Genomic DNA, 8,123 nt, shown 5'->3' with positions numbered 1-8,123 from the left:
CTGTAACCAGCCTTACCCCCAAGTGTAACCTACACTTGTGCAGCGGAATAAATAAGTAAAGAGCAAGAACACTTACTAATAAAGCCCTTCTTTATTAGTAAAACCCCAATTTACAAGAGTTGGATCCCCTTGATCCACACTAGCCCCTTGCTAGTTACAAAGTTTAGCACTCAACCCTCACAAGCTCTCTGGCTTTCACTATGAATGCGCTCACTTTGCTCTCACACTTGCTTGCTTCCTACCTCTCCAAATGAGGGGTCTCACCCTTTTATAGGCTCCTCCACCACTGGGAGAGAATTCTAGAACATGTACATCCCACATGCTTCTAGATTATTCCACTAACTACACAACCCTATTCTAGAACCTACCCTTCTAGAATATACAAGTACTGCCTAGGAAAACTCTAGAAACTCACAAGCTTCTTGAAGGTTCCAGAAGACTCCACCAAGCTCCACAAGGTTCCGCCACCTTCTAGACTCTTCCAAGACCCCGAGCGCCATCTAGAGAATTCCGCCAAGTTCTCCACCATTCTAGATTATTCCGGACCCTTCCGGCCTTCTCTAGAATATTCCGCACTCGTAGAGGTTGAATTTTGTCGGGGCGTGACATCCCGCTTCTTAAGGTGGAACTCAATAAAGTTGATGAGTAGTTGCTCCAAGTTGAGGAGTGCTACGCCTAACATGTGAGTTAAAAACGTTACTCAAGGAGGATTCACATTTGTCTTTTAGAAACAATTTTTTCTGAATAAATTTAATATATTATTTAGAAACAAATTTTTTTAAAATTAAATTATAGAACTATATTGAAAAAAGTCTTTTGAGAATTATTCTAAGATAAGTAATATATTGATCAAAACTCTTTAAGGTCAGAAGCCGTTTGGCTGAGATTATGATTGTAACTTATGACTTAATGTCGATTTTAAATTGTTTGTTTGAGTAATTTTAATTTATTAATAAATTTTGAGTTATTAAAAGTATAATAATAAAAATAATTTATGAGTAAGTTATTTAAAAAAAAAACTAAAGTTACTTACTTAAAATTGACTTCAAATTTTAGGTCAACTTGTAACTTATTCTTTAATTTAAGCCAATTTTAAAAATATTACATAAACATATATTTTTCAATTTAAAATTTTTATGCGTTTTATACAAAAAAGCTGCAAGTCATTGTGTATGTTTGGTAACAGTCACTTCTAGCTTTTGCTGATAAAAAGCAATTCTAGTTTTCTTGACCCGTTTGCGTAAAAAATCAGAAGCATTATGAGAATGTTAGCTTTTGTTCGGTACTTCTTTCTCAAGTTTATCACTTATAAATTTTAATTACTTCTCACAGTCTATTTTTTATATTTTAAAAAAATCACCTTTTTTAACTTTACATGAACGTCCATTGTTGTTTGCAAAACAGATGGAGTAGAAGGGGATGAATCGCAAAACCTTTAATTACTGACGGTATATAAACAAAGATGGGTCCCGGAAAGGATCTTGTTTAAAGATAACAGGAGCTGATTTTTTTCCCTATTTCCTATTAATATAATAATACTGATAAAGGATCTTGTTGTTAGATTATGGGGATGTTTGGTTGAGAGAAGCGGAAGCTGCTTCTGGCTTCTGCTTCCCTTGACCATTTTGTATAAAGAAGTAGAAGCACTTTTAAAAAGCTGAGAATGCTAGCTTCTCTCTCACAGCTTCTGCTTTTTTTCCAAACACTTTATTAACTTATTTACTTCTCACTTCTACTCCACTTCTTTACTATAAGCAAGAAGTCACTTCTTTTAAGTTAACCCAAACGGCCCCTATATGAACTTGCTTAAACCAGCACAAACTCAGATTTTGAACACGATATCCTACCTTCTTCCTTCTGATGTATTGATAAGTTATATGTGGCAAGCACTCGGAATGAAAGGATCACAAGCCATGTACTCTCACTAGGATTTGGCTGTTGGTCTTCTATATCACCATTTTTCAAAGAGTGAAGGACTTGAAATCTTGAATGCTATGATTCTGAAATATGACCCCGAATGTCACTACAAACGTAATTTGGTCTATTCTTTTAAAAAATATGGACAAAACATAACTTCATCTTTCTTATATTTTCTTTAAAAAATAATAAAAAAGCAATTTTAAACTGTGTTTTATTATGTTAGAACGCAACTCCAAACTGTGTTTTAAGATGTCAAAACACCACTTCATCTGGCACTGATATTCTGTATATCTGACTTTAGGTGAAAAATGCAATTTTATGTTGTGTTTTGTAGTGAAAGTAAGCACCTTACTTTTGTACAGTGATATTTGGTGTATTATTTATTGAAATAATGACATTAAGGACTTATTCTCATGATTTTGAATCATTGAATGGCAAATTTGTATTTTGTCCTCGCACGTATCCGAAATCTTGTTTTCGAAATTTTCAATTTAAAATACTCTCTTTATTTTTTTATATGTCATTTTTAACTTGGGCACGTAACTAAGGTGAATTGACCGGATAGTAAAAATTATTATTTTTAAATAATTTTTTTTGTGAATTAAAATTTTGATTACATATTTTTATTCAGAAAAAGAAAATTTAAAAAATAATACTTTTAACTACCCGGTCAAAACACTTAAAAGTGTGTGCCAAAAAGTAAAACGTCAGAGGGAGTACTTTTCAGCTTACTAGGAATAATTTTAAAGGCTTTTTTCATATATACCAATATTAAAAAAAAATTGCAAAAATACTGTTATTTTTCTAAACAAATTGTGAAAATACTATCTTTCAAAAAAAAATTGCAAAAATACGGTGGTTGCATCTGCAACCATACATGCAACTGTTAGTAACCTTATATGCAACCACAAATGCAACTTTAAAAAAATCTTTTGAAAATTACGTTTAGTTACATAATAAGTTGCAACTAGTTGCAAATGACTAAAAACGAATGCCCCTGCGGGGCCAATAACAATAACAACCACAAAAGCAAAATCAACAAGTATTGCAACCAAAAAAATCAACAAAAACAACTCAAAATATAAAAAATCAACTCAAAAGCAACTCAAATATTTATCTCTCCTTCTAGTCTTCTTGACATTATTTCTCTCCGGCGATTGCGCTGTCGTGATTGAGGGAATCCATCGTCGTCGGAGTTACTAGAGACGGCAACGGATTTGATGGCAGATGTGAGAGGGGAAGGAGAAAAAGGGGTTAGGGTTAGGGATTGAGTGGAGATGGAGACTCGGTGTCACCGGAGCCATTGGAGACGACGGCGGATCTGGTGGTGTCGGCGAGTGTGGTGTTGGATCCGGTGGTGGGCAGCGTGTTGAAAGATGAAGACAAATGGGGATACAGGGAGAGGGTGGGAGAGGGACTCAGAAAGTAAATGAGGTAGAGGAGCGGAAGTACCGTATTAATGCAATCAAAACTCTTTTTGCCTACTAAAATCGTAAATCTGCAATTAATTTAGTGAAGTAGTAAGTTTGCAATTAAAAGCTTAAAATCTGGTATATCTGATAATTTCCCTAATTTTAACCCCGCCAAGAGGTTCTAAATCCTATACTCTCTCTTCCTCTGATATGTCAAGGTATTTTTATTTATCAAATTTTAACATATTACGTTATCCATACATTGACCCAAAATATATGTATAATTAAAATTATTTATAACAAAAATAAGAAGATACATTAATAGACTCTGGAGGAGAGAGAATCCTGAGTCACATATACGTGCAATATGTAATTCTCGTGATATTTAGGTGCTTTTTTGTCAAATTTAATTCTTTTTAAAATTTGTTCCGAATCCTATTACATATTTACTTCTGAATTCTAATTCTACCATAATATCTCAGCTCTTACGTACATTATATGCTTAGGACATACTCGCACATAAAAAACCGAATTTCTTATTGCACCTTTATCCCTCATCAAACTCTGTGTGCTTGTAAATCCAGAAAAAATATCAGATCAAATGATCTTGATCAACAAGATGAAGGGAGAAGAACTTTTGCAACAAGTGTTTTTGTGTGCAGTCAGCGCCACGTTTAGCTACTGGACTAGCCTCCTGCTGGACCGCCATCGACATGCATCCAAGAAAGCACTTAAAACTAAGAAGGAGCTAGATTGCCAAACGTCTTGGTCGACCTACCATTAAAACCAATTCTTATGAGGTACAATATGTAAATCTTATGTGCATGCATTCATCAAAGTTTCGAACTTTTTTGCGTATTCTTAGTTTCAGTGACGGAACCAGGATTTCGAAATAATCAGTGCTGAAATAAAATATTGGTAATATTTTTGATGCTAGGGGCTTTAGTGAAAAATTAAATAGTATAGGTATTTTTAAGTTAATTTGCAGTTAATTAAATTATGAGGATCGAAAATAATGATATTGGTGCAGGATGTCATAGCTCATGATGTAATTAATCCTGATAAAATTGAAGTGGAATTTGATTCCATTGGAGGTCTGGAAAACATTAAGCAGTCACTGCAAGAATTGGTCATTCTCCCACTCCGAAGGCCGGAACTTTTCTCACATGGGAAACTCCCTGGTCCTCAGAAAGGTGTGTTGATACATGGACCTCCAGGTACAGGAAAAACTATGCTCGCAAAAGCTATTGCAAAAGAGTCAGGGGCAGCTTTTATTAACGTAAGGCTAGCAAATATAATGAGCAAGTGGTATGGTGATGCAGAGAAACTTGGTAAGTGTATATTAGCCTGGTTTACTTGGCTTATGAATTGATGATTCAAAAACTTACAAAAAATTGAAAAAGAATCGCCGTTGATCTGAAATATATGGTTGCAGTTCTTTAGTAGTCTGTAAGGGCTTCTTCATGTTCTGTAAATTAAATTTATCCTTTCTTATGTTCTAGTCCCAAAACTTTTTTGATTGAGTTGTTTAGTGGAAGCTTGGTCGGTGAAGGAGAATTCTGCAATTTAGTTACTTAAATTATTAAATGCAACATTATTTGCAGTGGCTGCTATATTTAGCTTGGCACATAAACTCCAGCCTGCAATTATATTCATTGATGAGGTCGACAGCTTTTTAAGGAAGCGAAGTTCCCGTGACCATGAAGTATCAGCAAAAATGAAGACCGAGTTCATGGCACTATGGGATGGTTTCACCACTGATCGTACGTTCTCATTAAATTTTATTTGGATTACCTTGATATAAAGTTGATCACACTTTCTATTTCCATATAATAACTGCGTTTAGCAACCATGGATCATTGTCAATATAATCAATGCAATAGTTCCATCTTTTTATTAAAGATTTTACTCATTTCTGATATTGTTCTGTAGAAAATGCAAGGGTGATGGTTCTTGCAGCCACTAATCGTCCATCAGCGCTTGATGAAGCAATACTTAGACGTTTGCCTCAGACTTTTGAAGTTGGACTTCCAGATCACAGGGGCAGAGTTGGGATATTGAAGGTTATCTTGAAAGGGGAGAAGGTGGACAGTTCAATTGACATTGATCACATTGCTGGTTTATGTGATGGGTATAGTGGATCAGACCTTCTTGAACTCTGCAAGCAGGCAGCTTATTCTCCCATCAGGGACCTTCTCAATGCTGAAAAGAAAGGACTCAAATTGTCGGTCAGTATTCTTATTCCACGTGTTACTTTCCTAATACAAGAGAGATGAGGAATTCCAATAATATCCCACTACAAATTCACATTCCCTTTAACCAGTTTGAGATCTCATGATCTAAACACCTCGGAGTGTATATTAGTGGCAGTAATTATCGGACACATGTCTAATGTGTTCAAGACAGAGATGCTGCTCTCTAGGAACGACAGCTTCTACTATTGTGTCAAATTATTAATTAAAAAACAATTCTCTAAACGTTTCAATTTAATTTCATCTTGCAATTACTTTACTGCTTTTTTCTGCCAATTTTCCTATTTACGAGTCTTTGGTGTATTTTATATTTTTCAGGAACCCAGGCTATTATCACAAAGAGATCTGGAGAAAGTTATTGCTGCAAAAAGAAAAATTACAAAAGGTGCTGCTAGTGAATACCACTTTAGTATGTATATATGATTTGTTTGAGAAAAGGATGTTTAGGAGTTGCTTTTATAGAAGAATCAATGACATAGGCTTTCTTGTAATCTCTAAAACTTATAAATATATATGTTGTTGATACATGTTAAATCCTTTTTGTCTGGCTGTGTTGGTCATTGCTACTGCTCAAAATTTTCCATCCATCAATCAATCCTTACTAACCTATATTTTAAAGCTCCAAAAAATTTACACAAACACATGTAACATGTATTATTATGGCATATAACATATACCCAGCATTTGAGTGATCACAGTTTCAAGATGAGGCGAGAGAATACAAGAAGTTTAAATTAATACTCCCTCTGTCCCTCTCATTTCTTTACAGTTACTATTTTGGGATGTCCCTCTATTTTTTTACGTTACCATAAATAGTAAGTTTTTTCATCATTACACCCACTATCTTCCCCCATTATCTCATATTTAACAATAAAAACTACTATTACACCCACTACTTTCCTCCACTATCTCAAATTTATTATTAAATATTGATCGATCCCACCACTTTACCCACTTTTCATCTAACTTTACTCATTTTTCATACATTGTCTTGGTCTCCGTGTCCCCCTCCAATGTAAACAATTGAGGGGGACGGAGGGAGTACAATTTAAGACATTAAAAGAAAATAATATTTACAATTTCAGAGACATTTCCCCTTAATGGCTCAAGAATGTACAGAGAATTAAACAAATAATGAAAACCTAAAAATAATAATTAATGAAAAAGAGTTTGAAAAGTGGTTGATTAATTAACGTAAGGAAAAAGAAGTATAAGAATTAATTAATATTATGATTGGATATCTTTAATTATCATATCTTTTATTTTAATTTATAAATTAAATAAAGACAGAAAGTGTATATTCTTCTTTTAAATAAGAGTTGTTATGACTTTTAACACATATTTTGAGATGTAAAAAAAAAGATTAATTTCATATATTATTTTTCAATTTTTCTTTTTTAAACTAAAATTCAACATTTATATTTTATTCAAGAATTTCTTTTAAAAAAATAATGTACAAAAGTGTTTTATTTAGGGTTTTTTTCATAAATACCTAAGTTTAAAAGAAATTTTGCAAAAATACTGTCATTTTTTAAAACAAATTGCAAAAATACTATCTTTCAAACAAAATTGCAAAAATACGGTGGTTGCATATGCAACCATATCTGCAACTACTAGCTATACTATATGCGACCATAAATGCAACTTTGAAACAATGAGTTGAAAATTACATTTAGTTGCATAATAAGTTGCAAACGGTTGCAAATGATGAAAAATGAGCGCCCAGCGGGTCGGTATTAATAAGACAAAAACAACCCAAAAATCAACTAAAAACAATCACAAAATTAACTAAAAGCAACCAGAAACTATATCAACCTCAGTACTTTCGGTCTCAAATGAAAGTCCCCACTCTCTTCCGATCCCTTCCGCTTGTTACACCACACCCTTCCGTTTCGGATCCCAAACAGTCGCAAATCGGTGAAATCTGTGATGGTGAAAGATGGAGGTGGAGATGCGTGTTGAAAATGGAAGTATATCTTTAAGAGAGAGGGAGGGATGGTGAAGGTGATTGGCGAATAATCTACTAATTAGATGAAGCTGATGAAAGGTGTGAATTAATGAGATACTCGATTAAATAAAAGAGAGAGAGAAAGGGCGTGAGAAAGAGGAAAGATAGACGGTGATTGATTGGGAAAGAGGAAAGAGCTGGTGGTACATACCGTAATAGTACAGAGCAAAACGTAAAAATGAAATAGCAAAACTTCAAAATCGTAAAAGTTAAATTAAATAGGGAAGTCCGTAAATTTGTAAAATGTTTGTTTAAAACACGTATATCAGGTGATTTCCCTTTTATTTATATATCATAATACATGCTAAAATTCAAAGTAACTCTTATTTTTTTGATACATGTATCTATTATTAAGTTAACTGTATTAATAAACATCCAGAATATGTGTTTGGAAAGAATTCTGAAGTAGGAACATTAATATATATGCACATGCATACATGAAAACCCTAATCTTGTCTGCGTACCTTTACTCCTTGTTAGACTCTATCAGTATGTGTTTTCTCCCAGCTATTTGTGTTTGTACAAATGTGT

General features: G+C 33.7%; 1 pseudogene; it reads left to right on the top strand.

Moving 5' to 3' along the window:
* Positions 1-3,951: 3,951 nt before the first annotated feature.
* On the top strand, positions 3,952-6,007 carry LOC108212342 (uncharacterized; annotated as a pseudogene).
* The last annotated feature ends 2,116 nt before the right edge of the window (positions 6,008-8,123 follow it).

The sequence above is a fragment of the Daucus carota genome, chromosome 3, assembly GCF_001625215.2.
Source record: "Daucus carota subsp. sativus chromosome 3, DH1 v3.0, whole genome shotgun sequence".
NCBI lineage: Eukaryota > Viridiplantae > Streptophyta > Magnoliopsida > Apiales > Apiaceae > Daucus > Daucus carota.
This window is presented reverse-complemented; position numbering and strand designations above follow the sequence as displayed.